The sequence below is a fragment of the Perognathus longimembris genome, chromosome 13 (assembly GCF_023159225.1).
Source record: "Perognathus longimembris pacificus isolate PPM17 chromosome 13, ASM2315922v1, whole genome shotgun sequence".
Classification (NCBI taxonomy): Eukaryota; Metazoa; Chordata; class Mammalia; order Rodentia; family Heteromyidae; genus Perognathus; species Perognathus longimembris.
In genome coordinates, this window is record NC_063173.1 from 60,824,828 (window position 1) to 60,830,683 (window position 5,856).

The window sequence follows — 5,856 nt, forward strand, 5'->3', positions numbered from 1 at the left end:
CCCATTTGTCCAGTCTTGCTCTTATTTTCTGAGCAATCGGAGTCCTGTCCAGAGAGTCTTTGCCTACCTGCACCTTTGAGCATTTCCCCTGAGTTTTTCTGCAGTGGTTGCCAAGAGTTAGGTCTTCCATTAAGATTATTGATCATCCTGGAACTAATTTTGTGCAGGATGAGAGAGTGGCGTTTCCTTTCGGTCTTATGCAGGAAGAAGGCTTCCACTCCCATGTACTGACAATTGCTCTTTCTCCAGTGTGTTTTGTACTTCTTTGCTAAAAATCAGATGATCATAGCTGTGTGGATTTTTTCTGGATCAATTTCATGGGTCGGTGTCCATTTTGTGCCTGTACCATGCTGTTTGGTTGCTGTGGTTCTGTAGTATAGTCTGATGTTCGGCATTGCGATACCGCCAGCACTAAGAAGCAGGTGGTCCCTTTGACAACACTCCTTACAGCAGTTGCCAGCTATGGGCTCTGTGCATCCCTTGACCCTTACGTGGGCTGACCTCCATCTTCCCATCATCCCTCGAGCACTGCTCGCCCCTTTTTCCTGAAAGTGAGCATGAGCCTTGGGGAGAGTCAGGGATCTTCCCGGAGTCGCAGAAAGTACGGATGGGATGGGACCCAGCTCTCGTCCGCTTCTCCCAAGGCTCAGAGACGGCGTCAGCAAATGCTCCTGCTCACCCTGGCCCGCGGCTTCCACTCCCGCCGGAGCCGCCCGGGGTGTGCCGAGAGGAACGCGGCTTCCATCCCTCCAGAGGCCCGGGAGAGCCTCTGCCTCTGTGATGCACCAAGATGTTCCTGTGTCTCCTTGAGCCCAAGACATCCGTAGGGGGAAAACCCCTTTTCCTTCCCCTTGCTGCCTCCTTAGCCCCAGTGGTTGGTGACTAGGGGGACAGTCAGCAGCACTTGGGCGGATGGCAGATGCATGATGAGGGGTGGACAGATGGTCGATGCGCGGTGAGGGGTAGACGGATAGTGGACGCACGGTGAGGTGTGGACAGACGGTGGACACATGATGGGGGTGGACCGATGTCAGTGCCGCTCCACTGCTGCACTTTTTCTCCATTTCCCCTCTGGTTCTATTACCCCCCTCCCCAGCTCTCCCACAGATGTGTGCATGAATGCACCATGTATGAAGTAAAGAAGAGTCAGCTGGGTGTCAGTGGCTCACCCCTGTCATCCTAGCTACTCGGGAGGCTGGGATCTGAGGATTGCGGTTCAAAGCCAGCCTGAGCAAAAAAAGTCTGGGAGACTCTTATCTCCAAGTAATCTCCAGAAAACTGGAAGTGGTGCTGTGGTGCAAAGTGGTAGAGCACTAGCCTTGAGCTCTGGAGCTCAGGGACAGCACCCAAGGCTCAGAGTTCAAGCCCCATGACTGATAAAAAACAGTAAAATAGAATTTAAGAAATACAGTCATCAGGGGGCTGGGGATATGGCCTAGTGGCAAGAGTGCTTGCCTCATATACATGAAGCCCTGGGTTCAATTCCCCAGCACCACATATACAGACAATGGCCAGAAGTGGCGCTGTGGCTCAAGTGGCAGAGTGCTAGCCTTGAGCAAAATAAATGAAGCCAGGGACAGTGCTCAGGCCTTGAGTCCAAGCCCCAGGACTGGCCAAAAAAAAAAAAAAAAAAAAGGACAGCAAGAAATACAGTCATCAGATAGAGAAAAAAAGCAATTTAAGAAAAAAGTCCTTTGTTTCCATATCTTTGGAGTTCATTTCAGTATGTATATTATTTTATATACACATGAAGTGCGTGAGTATCGCACCTTTGTGATTCTCTTCTAAGACTATCCTCTTTTGGTCTCTCTGTATATGTGTATCTAGATGTTTGTGTATTTTATGATTTCCCATTGCATTTTAGATCTAGCTTCCACAAATCAGGGAGAGCATATGTCGTTTGTCTCTCTGAGCTTGGCTTACCTTGCTCAACATGATTTGTTCAGGTTCCGTTCAATTCAGGTTCCGTTGTCCATTTCTCTGTGAATGACATTATTTTATGCTTTCTAATGGCTGTGTAAAATTCCATTGTGTTTAGGTACCGCATTTTTCGGATCCACTCATCTATTGTGGGGCATCTGGGTTGTCTCCATATCTTGCTATTGTGATCAGTGCAGCAGTAAATGTGGTTGTGCAGGTGTCCTTGTCGTATCCTGGCTCACCATGCTCAGGGCAGATGCCTAGGAGTGATATGACTTGGTTGTAGGGAAGGTCTATGTTTAGTTTTTTGAGGAACCTCCAGACTGCATTCCAGAGTGGTCATACTCGTTTACATTCCCACCAGTGGTTGATTAATTCTAGGAATTTGGGGGTGGAGTTTTGGGGGGTTCTTTAGGTATTGATCATGCCATCTGCAAATAGGGACAGTTTAATTTCTTCTTTTCCTATGTGAATCCCTTTAATTCCCTTTTCTTGCCTTATTGCTCTGGCTAAGAATTCCAGAACTGTGTTGAAGAGGAGTGGAGAGAGTGGGCATCCTTCCCTTGACCCTGATTTTAGGAGACATGGTTTTTCCCCATTTAGTGATATTGGCTATTGTTCTGTCATATACAGCTTTTCTTGTTTTAAGGAATGTTCCTTCTAGTCCTAGTTTCTCCAAAGCTTTTAACATGAATGGATGTTGTATTTTGTTGAAGGCTTTTCCTGCATCTATTGAGATGTTCATGTGGTTCTTGTCCTTGGCTCAGTTGACTTGTTGAATTACAAGTTTTGTACAAGTATTGATTTGAATATGTTAAACCAGCTTTGCATCTGTGGGATGAAGCCTACTTGGTCATAATGTATGATTTTCAAAATTTGTTTCTGGATTATGTTAGCTAATATTTAATTGAGGAGCTTTGCATCTGTGTTCCTCAGAGAAATCGATCTGTAATTCTCTCTCTCTCTCTCTTTTTTTTTGTTGGATCCTTACCTGGTTTGGAGATGAGTATGATATTAGCTTCGTAGAACAAGTTTGGGATTGCTCCCTCCACTTGTATTTCATGGAAAAGATTGAGGAGTATTGATATTAGTTCATCTTTAAAAGTGTTATAGAATTTAGTGGTGAACCCATCTGGCCTGGACTTTTTCTTGTTGGAAGAGTTCTGATTACTTCCTTTATCTTGTTGTGGATATTATTGGGTTTTTTTGAAGCTGGTGTGTATCTTCTTGGTTTAGGCAGTTTGCATGTTTCCTAGAAATTCATCCATTTCTGCTAGACTTTCCGTCTTTAGTGAGTATAGATTTTGAAAGTAGTCCTTTATAATCGTTTGGATTTCTTGAATGTTTGCTTTAATGCTTCCTGTGGCATCTCTGATCTTATTGACTTGAATTTCCTCTCTTCTTTTTTTCCCACTAATCTTGCAGGTGGTCTGTCAATTTTATTAATATTCTCAAAAAAGGACAGCTTTTTGTTTCACTGATTCTATGTATAGATTGTTTTAGTTTTGATTTTGTTGATTTCTGCCCTAATCTTTGCAATCTCTCTCCATCTTCTGGTTTTAGATTTGATTTTTTGTTTTGTTTTTCTAGCAGTTAATGCATCATGAGGGTATTTGCTTGAGCTGTTTCTGTTTTCTGTATGTGTGTGCTTAGGGCTATGGGCTTAGCCTTCAGTGCTGCTTTTTCTGTATCCCAGAGGTTCCATTGTGATGTGTTTCATTTTCATCGAGTTGTAAGTACTTTCTAATTTATTCCCTTAATTTCTTCTGTGATTCAGGTGTCATTCAGCTTCTGTGTGTTTGAGTAAATCTGCAGTATGTTTTGTTGTTGAGAACTAGTTTCATTTCGCTGTGCTCAGGTAGAGTACAAGGGAGCAGGCCAATCCTCTTGTATTTGCTTAGGTTAGGTTCTTCGTACAATGACAGGATGGACCTTGGAGAATATTCTATGGGCTGTGGAGAAGAATGTGAATCGGGCCGCTGCTGGGTGGACTACTCTGAAGATGTCTGTAGGGTCCACTGGGTTATGGTGCCATTGAGATCAGAGGCTTCTTACAAAACGTTTCATCGAAGCGCCATGTGCTTGTTCGCGTGCCCAGTGTCTTCGTCCGCGTTTGTGGCAGAGCTGCGTGACTCGGTGGAGACTGTCCGAGTGCGGGTGTGCCAGGCTCGTGGCCCGCAGTCACACGGGGCCCAGGCCGGGACGGGCCGCCCGCTCTCCAGAGCCTGGCGCTGGCGGCCCACGCCTGTGGTCCCAGCTGCTCAGGAGGCCGAGATCCCAGGGTGGCTGTTTGAAGGAGGGTCTGTAAGACGCCTTTCCTCAAGTTAGCCACACACGCACACGCACGCACACGCACGCACACGCACGCACGCACACGCACACGCAGGAATAGGAGCTGTGGCCCTAGGGCGGCGCCCCAGTCCTAGGACAGGCCGTGCGCGTCTCGGCGCTCGGGGGCAGCCCACCTGCGTGCCCCCCAGGGCCGGATGCCCGGCCGGGGTGGGGGAGGAGGGCCTGGCTCGGGATGCAAGGTGGCCGGTGTCACCTGCCGACGGGGGGAGGGGCCCAGGACACAGTGTGCACCTCAGCGCATGTGCAGCCCAAGCCAGGGACAGCGGGGAGCCCGGCGCATGCGCGGCCCCAGCATGGCGCATGCGCGGGGGCAGTGGGGAGCCAGGTGCGTGCGAGCGCTGCGCATGCGCAGCCTAAGCCCGGGGGGGGGGGGCAGTGGGGAGCCTGGTGCGCGCGCGCGGCCCAGCACTGCGCATGCGCGGCCCAAGCCGGCCCCGGGGATCTGCTCAGTCAATATTTGCTGAATTGACAAGTGTGCTGTTCTTTGCTGCTTCCAGTCCAGGAAGGGGCGGCCACACCGTCCCTGCTGCCAGGGCCCTGCTCTCCGCCGGTGGCCGGAGCACCCTGCCCGGCTCCCCCCGGGGGTCAGCGGGCCCGGGGCGGGAGGCCGGCCCCCGGCTGGCCCGGGCTGGGCCCCGTGGAGAGCCTGGGATCTGGACCCGAGCGGGTGTCCAGGCTCCGGTCTGTGCAGTGTGCACCCCCCCCCCCCGCCGGCTGTGGCAGGAGGAGGGGTGGCCAGGCCTGCCTGGTCTTGGGCCTGCTGTGAACGTCCTGGGGCTCAGGGGACAAGTGGCCGCAGCCCAGAAACGTCTCCTCCCCTGGAGAGAAGGCCCAGGCGTCCCCGGGCCAAGCCGCCTGCGGAGGCTCCTGGGGGGCCGTGGCCCCAGCACCCCACCGGGCCCCCACCCTCGCCTGGTGCCTGCCTGCCCGTCCCGAGCCTCCCTCCGTGTGCCTCCTCCTAGCAGGACAGTTGTCACCGGACCTGGGGCTTGCTGCTTACTTACAGTGCAGGACAATCGCACCTTGGAATTCTTCATTCCAACTTGGGGGGTTCCACTGGGGTTCTTACACGCGCCTTGTACCCACCCTGCCGTTTGATCCACTCCTCCCGCCCTTCCTCGGTCCTCCTTCCTCTGCCGCTCAGGTGGCTGGGTTGCAGGCTCGCGACACCAGGCCTGGCCCTCTTAATCTTCAACAACCCTTACTCCAAATAACATAGTCACACGTTTGGGCAGCAAGGGTGTAGACATAGCCCTATGATAAATGAGGCGCCCACTTTGGTCTTGGGAACTGTCTGAGGACAGTCCTGCCACGAGCTCACCGCCGACATTCACCAGCCACGAGGCCACTCGCCAGCCCGGCCTGAGCGCTTATCTCTGAGGCAGCGAGCCCATGGCTGCTCCTTGACGCACAGCTGTTGAGCTCCTGCATCCGTGAATGACACAGATTCTGTCTCCCCTCACCCATTGCCTCCAGTCCCCGCCTTCCTAGCGGAGCCAGGCGTGGTGCTCAGGATTCCGGGGGAGGTGTCTTGGCCCATTTTGTTCCTGACCAAAGTGTGGACAGGCTGGGATGTACGGCAGA